The 18,709-nt window shown below is 35.4% G+C and overlaps 1 protein-coding gene across 6 annotated transcripts in view; it reads right to left on the bottom strand.

Moving 5' to 3' along the window:
- Window positions 1–18,709, bottom strand: part of LOC121733394 (protein yippee-like) — a 129,808-nt gene that overhangs the window by 62,753 nt on the left and 48,346 nt on the right. Inside the window, exon 1 of one of the 6 annotated variants that reach the window (XM_042123628.1) lies at window positions 3,842–4,063. The exons of 3 other annotated variants lie outside the window; for them this stretch is intronic. The gene's annotated coding sequence lies outside the window, so the exon portion shown is untranslated. Of the gene's footprint in view, window positions 1–3,841; window positions 4,064–18,709 lie in introns of those variants that run through there. 2 more of the 6 variants (XM_042123632.1, XM_042123630.1) reach the window with 2 other exon arrangements.

Below are 18,709 nucleotides of genomic sequence, written 5' to 3'. Positions count from 1 at the left end.
AAAAATAAGTGATAATACTTTAATAGGGTATGTACGTGTTGCTTGTAGAGAGTTCACTTATTTTTGTTACACCCTGTATAATATTTAGAGAGATTATACTCAATGAACATTATCTCTCGGACAAAGTCGCGGATAAAAACCTACTAATGATGACTTTCTCAGTAACACGTGAAAGTTGGCTTAGCGCGGCGGGCAAAATCGGTGAAATCCGTCGACCTCAAATCGATGTCAGGATCATTAAGTTTCAAACGAAATGTCCTCGTTATTTGAACAAACTTAGCATGATTCATGTACCGTTATAAAAACATGGAAGTTATAATTTTGCTCATGCTGCAAGAAGTTATTGCTCCCCTGATGTTTCCCGGAATTTGCGCCGAAATGCGTTTATCGCTTTGGGGTTATGGGATAATAACACCTCTATAACCTTTTTCGAGTCTTAGAGAATACCAAATTTCACCTACATCGGTATCGCGTAGGAAAGAACACAGGCATAAAAACAGAGGAATAGACACACATTCCCATTATAACATTAAGTAACCGAGTGATTACAATTTTATTGCTCATGTTCCTCCCCTTAATAACTAACCCCTAATGCCAAATGTATAAATTATGATAAGGGAATATATGAGGGCATCGGGTCTTACGTTTAGATTTACTGACAAAACCCATTCAACATACTTATTTTAAAGTATTAGAGACCTCAACTTTGGGAGTTAGGTCTCTAAGCTGGATTTTAAGGCATAACTAGCCTGCACCCTTATTATCTAGTAGATTTTTATTTTATTAAATTTGGAAAACTTACAGCTACATACAATTATAATCAGAAGAACCCACACATGAAGGCCAATTAAAAGTTTTCGCATATACACAGAAAATCTAACAAGAAACATGAAGTCGGCATTAATTATACACAGAGATTAACAAACATAACAAAATATCCACTAAATAAATAGATCATGCACTAAAGATTTTTTTAGTAATACATTTTTTTATGAGGAAACGCTGGTATTAAATAAATAAGTCTACGTTTGGATGTTCGTGCGCATTAAAAGCTTCTGCTGGCTTGTATCAGATAGATGTTTTGCCTATAAGTGCTGTATATACATGGGATGGTGTAAAAGCTTGGGCCTGCGCATCAGAAATGAGCGTGTTAAGTACTTAATCTATTTCACCTAGCAGATAGGGACAGTTTACTTCGCTGTTCGCTATTTTAAAAAGGTAAGATAGGTCAGCAGTGCGTCGTCGTTCGTGCAATGGCAAGATATGGAACTTTTTGCAACGTGTTTCGTAACTGTAGGAAGCGCTTTTGGATGGACTCAATTCGATTAATGTAGCAGCTGTAATTTGGATTCCACGCCTGAGAAGCATATTCTAAGTGGCTACGGACAAAGGAACAGTATAAAATCTTGAGGGTTTTAATATTATTAAAATCTTGGTGTCTATATGTGAGTCAAAAAGCAGTTTAGAATCGAAGACGATACCCAAGTCTCTGATTTGAGTAGTTCTTCTATTAAGGTCTATATTGTGAAGTTTGTAATTAAAAATAATAGGGTTAGGTTTTCGACTAAACGAACAGACAAAACATTTAGAGAGAGAGAGAGAACTTGGGAGTTCAAGTTTATTCACTGTACAATAAGCTTGGAATATGTTAAGGTCCTGCTGTAATTGGAATTTGGATGCAGTTATTGTAATTAGAAATGAGATGGTACATTTTCATATCATCTGCATAGAGCGCCTACTAATAGCGTGTGAGAAACATGTATTTATGTCATTTATGAAGATGACGAACAGCAAGGGACCGAGAAGTGAGCCTTGGTGGACACCGGATGGAATGTCTGACGAAAAAATTTAAAATTAGTTTATTTTGTAATAAAAAAAGCCGTTGGGTTTAAACATATCGGCCCTTAAAATATAACAAATACTTCATTTGTTGTACTGTAAACACGTTAAATTATTACAAGGCTAACATTTAAACAAAGGTCAATAAAATAATTGTTTCAATATTAGGCCAAAACCGTTTATGCACGTGTAAATTGTTCAAACATAAATGCAACTGGAAACATATTCTTTCTTTAACACATTTAAAGTTAGGGAGAAAATAATAACGTATTGTTGCCAACCAGTTAAACTTTACTTTTTATTCAGTACCACCAATAATAATTTTATTATTTTCTACTTTGTGAATTTTATATATTTATTATTCCTCTTCTTCACAACTGATATATTTTGATTTTTGTTCTCAAGTATCAATACTTTCCTGTAATTTTAATATTTAATTATACTGAATAACATTTCAATTTGAAGTTTCTTTTAGCAAATTATTTTCGTTTACAAACGATTCTCTGGAACCAAGGGAGAGCTTAGAATATTTTATGAACAAACAGGCCACATTTCAAACCAACATTTAGTATTCTTCCACAAGTCAGAATTATTTACCACTATAATGACGTTAGGCATTACAGTACAGTTACTCGCCCTAGCCAACCAAAATAACAGTACTCGTTTGGTTATTTAAAGAAAAACTTGCCGTAATCAGTGTATAAGTAAGCTCATTAGTGCACATTGTATGCCAAGAATACTGTTACGTAACGTAGATGAATAAAACTTTAATTTACTAGCCGTTTACGAGTATCTACATCGTTAATATACTCTGTTCATGCCCTTAGCAAACTCTGGATTTTGGTTTGAATTTAGTTTGTTATTATTTTTAGCAATATTACTTAAAGGTGGAAGTTGTTTTCGCGGATTATTGCTAAAAATAATAACAAACTAAATTTAAACTATGGATTTCCGCAAAGTAACGCCTGATTCCATTAACTATTTTGGTTTGAAATAAAAAAGTTTGGATAATTCGATTTTTAAATTTTCTCGCGCTTATGTTCCAATTTTAAAACTATTTTCTATGCGCAATACTATTCTCAGTGTATCTGCATTCCCTTTTGTTGTTAGTAAGTAGTGTTGATAATATATTGAGTAATCATCTGTAACATTATCTAGGTATTATGATTTTTTTTCTTTTGTGATTTCTATTTCTAACAAATATTTTATTGCATCCATAAATCTTAATAATATTAAGATTTATACTTAAACTGAGTATATTATACTCAGTTTAAGTATATCGTTACTGCAAGATGTGGAATATTTATTGTATTTTCTACAGACTTAAATTCCAAAGGACACGAGGACAATATTTTCCCTATAAACAAATAAAATGTTATGCAAAGGACAAAATTTTCCTTTAACTGTAATCACTAATCAGCCAGTGTTTGTTATTCGTTACCGTCCCAAGTTCAAATTTTATTTATAGAACACACAATCTTTATTAAAGCAATTACTTGATGACTGAACACGTTTCGATTTACTTTTGAGACTATAGTCTATAATTTTGATTTATTTACAATTATGAGAAAATTATGTAAACAATTCGCATGGTTAAATAATAATTTAAATATTAATAATAATTAATAACATTGTTCACTTCATTTTTTCCACGTGTGATTTTTATTATTTCATCGTACAGTTTATTGTAATTACAATGTTTCTTATTTGTTTTCTCAAAGTGTTCATGAATGGTACAATATTATTTTACTTTTATATTATTTTTTCTCTACCTTTCTTTAACGTGCTTCAATTAACGTGAACAAGGAAATAGGTTATGGAAATTACGAAGAAAAAATATTCTATAAATCTATCTAATCAATATAATATTAAAAACAAAATGCTACAAAACAAAAATATTTTCGTGAACCGTGAGTACTGAGTGCATAAAATTCACGATAGCACAGCTGACGGGTAAACACTCGATCAAGATAACGAGAACATCGATCGCTACGACACTCACCTTTTGGCACGGGAGGTCGGTTAAAAAATCCACGACAGCGACGTAATATCACAACACATATGCGCAGAAAGTCTATTTAAACCACACTTTGCAAAACGATGTCGAGTTTAGCCGCGGAGTGAGCGCATGCAACGAAAACAAAACACAAACTGAACTCCGCTCGCCCGCTTGTCAACAAACAAAGAGGGCTGGCTCGGCGCGGACTGCGCAGGCGCAAACACACACATCCAACCGCACGCACACACCCACGCCCGGTGTGAATGAACACGTAAACATGAAACAGAACTAACGCTTTTTGTGTAAATAAAAACAACTACGCTGTATCTCGGTAAGTATTGTGATACTAAAATTAATACCGAGGTTACGGTAGACACGCGTCGAAAGTGGAAAACTGCGCCACGCTGATATTGCCGCAATCAGGCTTTGTTACACGTACTAAGACGCAAATCACACAGAAGACAAAAGCATAACAAAAGTACACTTATCACTAAACTAAACCGGTTTGTATGTCAAGGTACAAGAAAGAGGCTACGTCGCAAAAGAGAAAATTTGACCTAATGAATTCGAGAAATTTAAAGGGCTTCTTATTCCATTAAGAATAAATTAGATCGCCAAAAATGTGTATAACAAACGACTTCCTTTTAAAGTCGTCGAAATGAAAGTCCGATAGCATCTCTGACCAAACAAAAAGTTGGATTTAATTTAATTCAAGAAGGGATTAGTAAAAAGTCAAATCATTCCCTTAATTGGCTACTTGAAAATAGCCGACTGGGAGTAGCTGAGTCGCTAAATGGTTAAATGAAAACCGTTAACGATCCCAGATAAAGAAAATACGGAGAAATATCTCCAGGTTGTGGGAGAGCAGGCTTCGGAATTCCAAATCGATTAATAACAATTTTGTAAAGTTAACGGCAAGCAAGAGAGAGTGCTGACAGTAAAAATTGTAAACTCTGGCGAAATTAAGAAGTTGTAGACGCGTTGAAGGTCATTTCACAAAAAAAAAACATTGACTTGGCATTTATATGGTCGACATAAAAATCACTATTGAAACTTTGAGAGGTGGACATGTAATTCCTCTATGTTCGAGCTTCGTACTAAAATAACTTTGCTCATACACCGCCCTGTCATTGGGTCCTACGAATCCTACCAGCAGAAGTGTCTAGCTAGGTGGTCTCACAAAAACACCACCAGTAAACCTCAGAACTACGAGAAATTCTCCGCAGATTCCAACCGCCAATCCCAACGAGGTTCTCCCGAAATGTTTTCGACATCCGAACAATGTAGCGAATTCCGTAAGTCAATTCCATTTGTGTGATTATGTTTTTTGTAACAAAATATTCTGGAATCGTGTTTCACGTTATTAAATAAAGAATGCTCAAGAAAATCAAATCTATATTATTATATCATTTGTACTTTTTGAACATTGGTTCACTAGAATCAAATGCATATAATATACAATTTTTCAAGATTCTGTGCTTGCAAAATTTTATGCTTTGTTGCAGGATTTGCAAATTCTGCAAGAGGTACTTCCTCTAGAAGTGCTTAATAATATTCTTATCATTAAAATGTTGTAAAAGGTAAAACTTGTTGACTAATAGGTCAACAGTCCCGACCTTAGAGCCAGAAACTAAAATTTTGCACACGCATTCTCATTGATATAAGTCAATGCGCGTTCTATTTATGTATGCAATTAGGCATCCATTGGAAAAATATTTTTCAAAATTCCATCCGTATAACTGTAGCATCAAAGTTTGAATAGTGTTCATTACAAAAATCCTGAAATGCAAACATCCAGGTTTTTTTAATACATAGTAAGGTAATAAAATTAACACTTTTGGGGTTGTAGGTAACCTTTTTTGCAATATTTGACATCATGCCGAAAAACAAAGCAACAAGACAAATAACACGTTCGTAATCCACAAAAAAGTCACATTGATACTGGTAGGATATAATTGTAACTTTTACGACAGCGACTGAAATTCAAGTGATAAGAATAAGATCAATATTTACAAAAATATGGTCGTTACGATGATAAAATCAAATGTGATCAAATACGTATGTCAGTTATTGTTCTATGCTGATAAATGATAATACTGTATGATATTTCGATGGTGGGTAATCAATGGATCTATAAATCATCGACGTGGGTATTGATACGATCAGAAAATGACCGATTGCATGCTCTTTTGTCTGATAGCTCAATTAGGTTTTGCATCAGCAATAATGGCTTCACACAGCATATGAGCCAAGCTTTTGTTTTTTCTGTTTATAATAATTACAAAAAAATAATTATAAAGAGTATTATGAAAGAATATCGCAATATAATCTGCGGGGCTAAAATGGTCGCTTTGAAGAATCATGATATGAATCATAATATGATTCATTTTTCTAAAATCGCAAAATGCAACTCTGCTTGCAATTCATTTCTGTATTTTTGTACTGATTTGACATTTGTCAGTTTGACAGTTTTGACAATTCATTTGCTGAATTGATTGAGAGGAATTGCTAAATGTTACCATTTTAGCCCCGCTGATCATTAATGTTGATCATATTAAATTAGACTGATTAAATATCCAATTTTTAAAAACAAATATTTCCAAATTCAACCATATCAGTTTCAATCCTTTTAAGTTTCAACGTAAAAATTATTTAAATAAACAAAAAATGGGTAAATATTTTGTACTCTTTTACGTCTTTCAGTATTTACGTCTTTGTGCAATACGTTATACGTATTTCCCAAAACAATAACACGAGGAATCGAGAGCGCGCTATCAGTGTTAACGTTTTTATCATTTTGTCCGATTAACTATCTATCTATTTCTCATGCTCCCAATTTGTTTGGGTACGGTTCGTATCAGTGCATTTCATCATCATCATCATCATCAGAAATAGCTATCTTTACTTCTGTATATCCATACTTCTATCCATAAATATTTTAATGCGAAAGTATCTGTCTGTTACCTCTTCATACTCAAACCGCTGAACCAATTTCAGCGAAATCGCTTCAGTGGTTTGGGCGTGAAGAGGTAACAGACAGACAGACAGACAGATACACTTTTGCATTTATAATATTAGTATGGACTATGGATGTCGATTGCAATAGTAAGTAATAGACATAATATCTGATAGGACATAAGTCTAGAGTTCTAGACTCTAGAGGGACTAATTTAGTTTTTTTTTCAAAAGTGTGATTACCTATTGTCCTTACGATGATCTTCAAGCCCATGACCTTACAATCGATGACAGCGGTGACTCAATGATGATTAACGACTAAGAAATATAGGTACATACGCGATAACGATCAGCCGTGCTCCTTATACTGTAGTCTGTCCCACTATAGTAATGTCAGTACATTGATCTTAGCTTAAATGGATACTGGATAGCACTATCAGTATAATTATTGAGAATCTCTACTAACATTAAAAAGCTGAAGAGTTTGTTTGAACGCGCTAATCACACGAATGCAACACATCTCTTGCTATGTAACAGGAGATTGACAGCAGATATTGTGCAACATCTGCTGTGAAATGCCTGTTTCATAGTTGTAGCAAAATATGTAATCACCTGGCGAAAGAAAACACTGGATCGCTCATACTATGGATGAATAGTTGCTTGACAACAATGTGTGGCGGTACCCACACAACGCCACAATCCTGGAACACGCTACTGAAGTTTTCTAAGTGCGTCAATATATAATACGAGCTTTTGCCCGCGGCTTCGCTCGCGTTAAGAAGACGTATTATTATATACAAACTTTCATCCCCTATTTGAACCCCTTGGGGTTGGAATTTATCAAAATCCTTTCTTAGAGAAAGCCTACGTTATAACATCTACCTGCATGCCAAATTTCAGCCTGATCCGTCTAGTGGTTTGGGCTGTGCGTTGATAGATCACTATGTGAATCAGTCAGTCACCTTTGAGTTTTATATATACAGATTATGTATAGTATACTGTATAGGACAGCTGAAATCAATCACGTGGGCTCCGGCTTAGCCGAGCATACTAACTCGCTCGGTCGGAAGATATTCCTTTCTGGCCACCACGCATATCCCCACAAAAGCAATCAAATTGGGTAAATCCTATCCAGAGAAACAGAGATCAGAGTAGTTGGCACTTGCAATAGCCATGAACCTGAATAAAATCCGGTTGGCAGACGACCGCTGTAAAAACACGCGCGGGAAAAAATCGAAGAGAAAAAATTTGAAATAAGTAATGTGCCCTACATGTTGACGTAATGAAATGTAGTCGGCTTTAGGGAGACGTTTCAGGCAATGTAACAAAGAAACTAAATAGTCGTAATTGTTTCGAGAACTTAAGATCTAATTTAGACTCTATGAGTTGGCTAACGAAGAGGATACAATAATTATAAAATACTAGCTGTCCCGGTGAACTTCGTGTCACTTTAAAACCTTCCCTGGACTTCTACGAATATTTTAAGACTAAAATCAGCCCAATCCGTTCAGCCGTTTTCGAGTTTTAGCGCGACTAACAGATTTGAAAATCCATTTTTATATAATAAATAAATATAAGAGAAGATAAGATGTTCTTAAGTTAGGCATGATAAGGAACTTAGTAAGTATTTTGTTCTAACAGCATACTTAAAAGAGTGTTACTTAGACGTGTACCGCTTTTCTGCTATACCAACAGCTTCGATATGGTTTCGATGCAGTCTGAGTGTAATTTCTATCAAAGTGGAAAACCAACGTGGAAAATTTGTCATTTGACGTTGGTACGGTTGGTTTCGCGTATACTTATTTGCTGGTTGGTAGTAGTATAATAGGATCCAACTGTAACTAAGTTAAATCGAAGTAAAATTCAAAGAAAACAATCACCAAACCTTCTTTGTAATACCAAAGAATACTTTCTTACGAAATATACAAATGAAATAGCAAACATAATAAAATAAAAGTGAAAAGGAATGGCTAATGTCCCTTCTAATAGTTACACCTGCAATTACACCTGGCGCAGATGCTACATGTTGCGAAAAAGTCATCAAATAAACTTTTTTTTAATGGCCCACCACACGAAAATCCTTTGATAGATCTCAGGGAACCGAGGGACATAAAACAATGGAACTGCTAAAAGAAACCTATTATATTACAAGTGATTTAAAAACAAAAAAGTTTTCAATGTTCCCGGGTCTGGTACCTGTAACACAAGTCCTTTAGGTACTTAGCACGGGGCTAGACTGACGTGGTGTGAAGCGTCCATAGATATATATATAAGTGTATATATATATATATATATATATATATATAACACACCATGAAGCTAATTTGATAGAAAGGTTTATTCTTACGGCAAAGTAGACAAAGTGATGGATTAACAAAGGAAATTTGTCAGTCGGCAAACACTGTCGGCGTTTCTATTCTTTCGTATTTCTACTGTGGCCATAGGCGTACCCAGGATTGCAGGGGGGGGGAGGGGGCGCAGCATACCTAGGTAACACATTTTTAATTCCCACTTGCCAGGAAAATTTACGTTTATTTTATCTTCTAGGGGGTGGCAGATGCCTCCCCCTGCCCCTACCTGGGTACGCCCATGACTGTGGCCATGCTAAGCCTGCTGATCTGGATAATTACTTAAATAAGTCTTATGTTACCTAAAAATTTCCTTATCCTCCCTTAAGAGGAGTCCACACCGCCCTTTTTTCCATACAAACGTTGTCCCCTGTTTCCTCCCTGGATAATGCTCGTAAAGTTATAATTTTTTTCCTGAATATCTACGGCCACTAATACAATGTCCTATGTTTTCTTTTTTTTCATAATTTAATTATTAAATAAGATATGAACGTTCCAAAACCCAAAAAAATGGCCAGATTTTCCGCTGTGTTTAAACGTCCAGAAAACAGATTTGGCTAGATTATACAAAAAAAAGCAAAACATAGGAACACAGCCCAAGCCTTTCTTTAATCCTTAGTGAAAAAAGTACTTAAATCGGTTAAGTTTTGGAGAAGGAATCAGGGGACAACGAATCGTTTATTTTCTGGATTTTTTGCAGTTGTCTCTATCGCGTTCTGCGGTATAGGCTTGAGGTAAGGGAGACAGCTATAGATATTACACGTACTTTTTATTCATTTCTCTAGCCCCTGGTGTATCCTCTTAAATAGAGTAGGGTTCCAGTATGTTGAAACGCTTCTCTTCACATTGGACCTAAAGGATAATCATGATTGTGAAGCGGTCTTTCAGGCACACGCTTGGATCATGGGCTCTATAGATTTACCTGTATTTGTCCATCATGGAGAAGCCGTATTACAAGCACCTAACAATCATTTGGCATTGGGACTACTTGCGTCGGCCTGGATCATAGTAACCTAATCGTTGATTAAAGTTTAAACACAATATTTAATAATTATTTGTATTTATAAAATAATCAAATAAGCCTGAGACTACAAATTTTAGCAAACATAGTAATTAATTGTAGCCAATATACTAATTAAATATTAGTATTTTGTATTTAGTATAGTAATTATTTAATTATGTACTGTCTACTATATATTGACTATATTTTGTATATCAAAGCGACCCTACACTCAATGAGTGTAATAACAGAAGCACTACAATCCACTTAATTAAACGGCTTGACGATACATAACAATTATTATGTTAATTGGATATTTGTTTTTGATATGAATATTAGTAAATAACTCAGTATCAAACAGAGGCACATAATTTACATTTCAAAATATAATACAGTATTTCAAAGCCGGCTCTCTCATTTCATCTCTCAAAAATTCTCGTACTGTGTAGCTTAGAATTAAAATGTTTGAACTGAAAACTTATAGTGGCATTATAAACTATTTGAGAAGGTTAAAAATCGTAAGACAGAGGTGACCACCGCCACGGGGCTCTATTCGTCGCGCGGCGAAAATGTTTTTTCGTCTGCCGGCACTCCCGGAGTGCAACTCGTTGTTTTTGTACATCAATTAAATTCAATAGGATATTATATTAAGTATACTATGTTATTGCATGTTTTTACCATAAAGTTAATATACCTAGCGGAATAGAGAAACAAAGGCCTGAGCAAGAGAGATGCCACTATCAGTAACACTGCGTGGTAAAAAGAGACGTGTGATACATGACAGCAGCACTCTTTTTTTGACGTCCAGTCGGCACGTGCCGCACGTTGACAATTTAATCTCATAGAATTCATGTTAAATCATGCTTGTGTAAGTGTATACGTACACATACTTTTCACACAGATGAAAACCAATTTCGGTTTCGTTTGACAGCTCGAGATTGTTGCTCTATTCCTCTAGGTATATTAACTTTATGGTTTTTACACTAAACGGCAGCACCAGCACAGATAGTAAACAAAAAAAAAAATTGTTCGACTTTTGATAACGTTTTTGTCAATATTTTGATATGACGTGTGGGACGTGGGTGTCGGATTTAATTGCGCCCTCTGCTTCGTCCTTTACGTAATAATATTTCCTATGAAATCTTTTTGAGATATTTAAAATAATTTTTCACAGCCAAATAAAATTAAAATGTAAATAAAATAAGATAATTAAGTTTTCAGATTTCGTTTCAGTGAGACTAAACTCCAAGTCTAGAGGTTTAATCTGTATTTGTACAAATGTGGGGATTTGCATTTTCTAACGATATTTCTTGAGTGAGAATAACAACTGCACTGAGGTTCAGAGATTAGGGATTTAACCATTCGGTCATTGACCTCTTGATAAAATGAGACACGTTTCAACACTCCTAAGTAATGTTAATGTAAGTTTATTTCTTAGTTTTCCCGAGATACATAATAAATCATTCAGCACAAGTTTTAACCGACCTAAAAATATATTCGGACCTATATATACATATATATATAATTGGAATCTCGAAATCGGCTCCAACGATTTTCATGAAAGGACATTGACCATTTTAGTATGGACGTTGGACCAAGTGCTGCCCAGCATTGAAACCTACTGCATAATGTTCTTTACTATAATACTAGTCCGTAACCCAGAGCGCTTCAAAATCTATCCGAGGAGTATCGAGAAAAAAATTATTTATTTTATAGTTTTTACATTGACAAAATCATTATAATCTACTGGTGATTTATTAAAAAAAAGACGGCAGGGATTTATAAACAATGGATTTAATTATTACCAATCAAACATATTATTTATTTATTTATTTATTTATTTATTTATTTAAGGACCAAATACAGTTTTGTATCACTAAATGCATAAATTCATGATTATTAAAAAATTACAGCTAGATACAATAACTAGTTACATTCGGCCTTAACATGCATTAAATAATAAACAATATTTTAAACTAAAACTAAATTAAATTAAATTATTAAAACAATACATATTTTCTAAAAACATAATTATAATAATTGTACATAGCATTAAATTAAAATTAAACATAGGACACAAAAAAAAAAAAAAAAAATTATAAAATAAAAAATATATCATTACTATATTTACATTAGGTATAATTATTGATTAAAATTTTAAAAAAAAAAATACTTAATTAAAAAATATATATATATAAAAAAATAATAATAATAATAATAATAAATTTGTTTTAAAATTACCTCGAAACGTGGTTAAAATTTTCTCTAACAATATTTTTAACTTTGTTGAGACTATCACAGAATAAGTCGATCAGATCAGACACACTGTTCAATAATTTGAGAGTTCTGGAAAATGGAGAATTTTTTCGAAGGTTTGTGCGACATGTGTAATTTGCAAACAAGGGAACCGGGTAGCGAGGCATACGATGGGGTATCTTAAAAGATATTTTAGACAGTAAGTCTGCAGAGTCTATTGATCCATGCAGAATTTTATATATTAAGGATACATCCAATATAGCACGTCTAGATTCAAGACTCTGCATGTTAAAGACCTGCAATTTACCCTGGTATGTTTTGTTAGGGTCGAAGATGTTTCTAAAACACTTACTCCTTAGTAAGCGCTTCTGCAGCTTCTCAATCCTCTGTATGTGGATTTTGTAGATAGGGGACCATACTGAACTACAATATTCTAGTTTACTTCTGACTAAGCTGTTGAAAAGGAGAATAAGAGTTTGTGGTCTTTTAAAATCTTTACCATTTCGAAGAATGAAACCCAATGATTTGCTTGCAGAACTTATTATGTTGTCAACATGAGGTATGAAACTAAGTTCGCTATCCATGATTACGCCCAAGTCAGAGACTTCAGATATAGAATTGACATTATCCCCATGAATACTATAATTGGTCTCAAACTTATTACGTTTACGTGAGAATCTCATATGAAAACATTTTGATGTATTAAGATCCATTTTATTCTTTTGACACCACACAACTAGATTCTCCAAGTCACGCTGTAGCAGAGTTTGGTCAATCAGACCATTTACCACACGAGTGATTTTTAAGTCATCAGCAAACATATACACTTTGGAGTTTACGATGACATCACTTAAGTCGTTAATGAAAATGACAAAGAACAATGGACCCAGAATTGAACCTTGAGGTACACCTGAGGTAGCATAGAAAGCACTAGATTCACAACCGTCAAGCACTACTGTTGACTTACGAAGGTGCAGATACGATTGACACCATTTGAGAAGTGAGCCACATATACCGTACCCACGCTATATGTGGCTCACTTTATTAATCTTTCATTTATTCGCTATCTATGAACTATGATATAAATAATTTTATCCACAATGATGTGGATGACGATTGATTATTTTGTTGAATGATGTCATATCATATGACAAACATTTATTCCCTATGACATGGCATACATTATTATGTTTATCATATCAAAGGGGATATATTATTTTTGTCATAATATGATTGACATCAATCAACAAAATAATCAATCACTATCCACATCATTGTCGATAGTAATTGTAGATATATAGTATTTATAATATCATAGTATTTAACAACATAATTATACAATACAGATATAACAATGTATGCCGTATCATAGGGGATCATTTATTATGTTTGTCATATTCATATGACATAAAACAACAAAACAATTGTTGTGCAGCCGACAACTCCTAGTAAAAAAAAACTGGTTATCGAGACTAGCGATGTCGAAACCGGGCCCAGGAATAGAATATGTCACAGAATAATATTTTTTAACGTAAACATTAAAGAAATATATTAAATATCAACACTTAAAACACTAAAATGCCATAATATAAGTTTGTAGGTATTTTGTAATTCCGTGGATGTTTTTTTTTTTTTAATATTTTTTTTTAATGTCTATTAATGTAAGGATAAAAATAGAAGTAAAACCATAACTGGGCAGCACTTGGTCCAAAACGGTCAATCTCCTTTAGTATATATGGGGTTTCGGGGGCGATAAATCGATCTAGCTAGGAATCATTTTCGGAAAATGTCTTTTTATTCGTGTTTTATCGATATTCGATAAACTGAAAAATATGACTCTTCCTGAAATCTATTGGCGAACAATAATACTATTTTGTTAGCAACTAATTGTTTTAACGACCAGCAGATGGCGTTATTAAGTAACACGAAGTCAATGAGTGTTTGCTATACCGAGCAAAGCTCGGTCATCCAGGTACTATTATATAATATATAAAATATAAGTATTAAGTATACATCTTGTTCATTAGTTTTTGTTTTTACTTTTTAGTCTTTGGTTTAACCTTAGTTGTCACTTGTCGGGTTTCATACTGTACTTATATTAAAGTCTAGACTTTCATTGAAATTTATACTACTAATATTATACATGCCTGTTTCTCTATCATTCGTGTCTCCTCTTTACATACTTATAAACGATTTTAAACGGATTTTTTTATTTTAATTTGAATTGAAATTTGTTGATCATCAATTTAGTAAGTATACAAAGTCTCAAACAATATCAAGTCAATAAGAAGAGGATCTATTTTCAATTCCCATTTTATTTTCCGTTTCCATTTTATTGAGGGCACGTGCTGATCCAATGACCGGACTGCACGTTCCCTAACATGAGTTTACTTTCAACCGGACTGACATTTAGCATTTTATTTACTTCGACTTTAAAAAAAAAACAAATTGTATGAGGGATTTTGGAGTAAGTATCTATAATATTATAAGATGTAGTACTAAGTATAATATTATATGCGAAAAACATATATACAAAGATAGCAAAAAAAGGATATGGGCGAATATATCCCATAGACGGCCCCAAATTACATAAATAAATGAAAAATATGTGGTAGGTAGAGTTTATTCTGTAATAAAGTAAGATTTTTTCCTGGTCGCCTCTTGGGACCAACGAAGGGATTTGTAATGATTAATTTCAGAAGGCTCTTATACTTTTCGTTGGAAAAGCTTGTACCCCCTTAAGCCTTGATCCCAGAGAGTCAGTCACTGCATTTTTTTGTTAGTCTGGGTCTCTAGCAGAGACCCAGATTAACAAAAAAATGCAGACTGTTTACAGACGTTCCAAATTTGTGCGTTGTTTTTGCACAACTAGAATATAGATCTTATTATTATGAGGAATATGATTAGCTTCCGGAAAAGCCTGAAACTACTCACAGATCATAGCTATCCTACCTATATTTCATGTCGGTTGTTAGTTGTTACAAATGGATACAAGTTAAAAGTCGGCTGCATCATACATAAAGCGGCAGCAAACGACGTGTCGTCGCGACACTACTGTTTCTATGTATTTCTATGAAGTGTCGCTAGCTTCGTGTCGCTTACGGAGGGTGTTTAATAGAAAAACATAGAAACCAGTAGTGTCGCGACGACACGTCGTCTGCAGTTGTCGCGTGTCGCTCGGTTCCAACTTGTACCTTTATTGTCCTAGAACAATAAGTAATTGTGTTAGTGTTACAGAAGATTATGATAAAGCATTTATCACGTATATCTATGTAGTACAAAACGTTTTTCCTGTTGTTCGAGTTACCACAATTATAGAAACAACTGTGGACTGTGGTCATTATTGGTTATATTTAGCTACAATGTATACTGTTTCAGGGTAAAGAATGTTCTGCATGCAATAATAACATTGTAATTTATTTAATTATTCAGAAATAATTACAATCGTTAAGACTATCGGAATTAATTTAATATTAGTTTTTATTATTCGTAGTTTAATATCATGAATGAGAATAATGGTACATAACAACTTAATTAGGCTAAATGGGTAAGGTAACCCTAAGCGCAGGAACACCCCTGCGCAGGGACCCCCTGGTTACACAACCAGGATGGTTACACCCCTGCGGGCTGCGCTGTGCGCAACCACAACTCTCTGTGAGTTGTGGTATAATATAATTATATGTATATACATTATTATAGCCCCCAAAATCTGTTGACACTCGAAAATTCTCACAAGTCTAAGGCTGCGTTTCCACCAGGGATGTGCAGTTGCGTGGAATGTGTTTTAAGGTCCAATAGAATCGCTGCGCTGAGCGAGGTCACGTCTATGAAGAGATTTTATTGGTTCTCAAAAACAAATTCCTCGCCACACATCTCTGGTGGAAACGCAGTTTTAACGAGTAAATGCCGGTTTCACCAACAACTCCCCGTTTTCGACAACACTTATATCTTACCAAAGTTCTTAGACAATGTAAGAAAGTAGGTAGAACAAAAACATTAGCGACATCTTGAAGAATGGAGCCTTCACTTATCTGTATTGACTTTTTTTTCAAACGGGTCACCTGATGGAAAGCAACTTCCGTCGCCCATGGACACTCGCAGCATCAGCTGCAGGTGCGTTGCCGGCCTTTTAAGAGGGAATAGGGTAGTAGGAGAGGGTAGGGATGGGAAGGGAAGGGAATAATAGGGTAGGGGATTGGGCCTCCGGTAAACTCACTCACTCGGCGAAACACTGCGCCTCGACTTTCTCCTGTCGAGCCGGCTCATTCGTGCCGAAGCACGGTTCTCCCACGTCTAAAGTACCAACAGAAAATACATAGCCCAAACCAAGAAGCGACTTACAAAATTGTATTTGTATGACTAGCCTCGTGGGGACTGGGGACCAAAGTAATTGTAACAGTCAGACAGAGCGCCTTGACCGGTACTATCGGCGGGTCGGATCGCGAACCGAATCACGCGACTGCAATGACGCACTACAATGCCGCTTATATTCAATACCTGATCTTTGAAATAGTTATACGTGGGAGAGCCATGCTTCGGCACGAATGGGCCGGCTCGACCGGAGAAATACCACGTTCTCACAGAAAACCGGCGTGAAACAGCGCAGCTTGCGCTGTTTCACGCCGGGTGAGTGAGTTTACCGGAGGCCCAATCCCCTACCCTATTTCTTTCCCTACCCTCCCCTATTCCCTTCCCTTCCCATCCCTACCCTCCCCTATTACACTATTCCCTTTTAAAAGGCCGGCAACGCACCTGCAGCTCTTCTGATGCTGCGAGTGTCCATGGGCGACGGAAGTTGCTTTCCATCAGGTGACCCGTTTGCTCGTTTGCCCCTTATTTCATAAAAAAAAAATTAGATCTAGCTGGGAGACATATCTTAAATTTAGATGCTAAATTCTCAAGGGAGCTAACCTTACCACACTTTTTTCAAGGCGAAGACATGCCGTTCATCCCTGCATCTCAGGTCATCATCCCTTCTCAGTCTAAATTCGCAAGAACCTGCACTGCAGTCTGCAAGCATCCTGAATGCTTGCAGTGCAGACCTTAGAGACCCTCCGCTATGACAAGGCTTAGGCCAACTTGGAGACATAGTCCCAAGAATTAGATGTAGGTGCTGTCACCTTACGTAGCACCTACATCTAAATCAAGTAAGCTGCCAAACCAAATAATTTAATAGTGCCTTTTTTGTCTTGAAGGCACGTAATGTAGCCACTAGCCCCAACGTCCAAGAAGAAAAGATTGCCCAAGTGTATGCGTGAAACACACTCTTTCGTTACGCCCCTCGCAGTCTCTTCCTTCTCGTAAAACGAACTCAGTGAGACTGATTAGTGATTACCTGCGACAAGAGATCAGGCACAGGATCGACTTTCAAGAATAATATCTAGATACATTGCCTGTAACTTCGTTCGCAAATTATCCTCACCGTACTGTTCCAGGGTAAAAACTACCCTATTTCATTCCGAACAGGGGCTGTAGCCAAAGTCCCTTTCGTTAAAAATAATGACGAAATTCGTTATCAAAATGTATGGGATTTGACATTAGGCTTCGAAAGCGAAATGTCATTTAGCGATGACTTATGTCCAACCGCATACATTTTGATAACGAATGTCGTCATCGTTTTTAACGAAAGATACTTTGTCTAACGGAGCTGGACAGGACTCGAAGCATCTCCATCCATCCATCAACTGATTCAGCAGTTTCGTAAAAATACAGACACACTTTCGCATTTAAATATTAGTGTGGATTTTTACCCAGAGCCAACAGAAGCACTAGCGTAGCTGTTACTATTGAACAAACTCATCGATCTCCACGAATGGCTTTGGGAACTGAATGTGGGGTAGGGTTAGGTCGAGCACCACATTTCGGGCGCTTGGCCTACTTCTCAATCGTTTTATTTGCGCCGTCATTTCTAATCTTATCGCCGACATTTTAATAACTGATAACACGACACTAGGAAATTGTAAACAGACTACGAAATGCCGAGGCAAATAGAGAAAACCACAAATAAATAGACGCTATCTAAATATTTTGGGAATTTGCCTCTGAGACAGCATGATGTTAGTTGAGTCTTCTTTCTTATAACAAATTAGAGAAAATCATGGATTTTGAGATAACTTAGGCCCAGGCCCTACGTGGTGACAAAAAGTTAAAGTACCTACAGTGGGATCTGAATTAGTTAAATGTAGGGTTTAACGACGAAATATTTTGTATACTTACTCCAGTCGATGGACAGTACAAAAGTCAGCCTGGCAGTCCTAGGGTTAAAAACCTAGGGTTTAACGATGAAACCTTAAGTTTACATAACCTTTTGGT

Source organism: Aricia agestis, chromosome 13 (assembly GCF_905147365.1).
Source record: "Aricia agestis chromosome 13, ilAriAges1.1, whole genome shotgun sequence".
NCBI lineage: Eukaryota > Metazoa > Arthropoda > Insecta > Lepidoptera > Lycaenidae > Aricia > Aricia agestis.
Note: the sequence above shows the minus strand (reverse complement) of the source record. Positions and strands in the feature narration are given on the sequence as shown.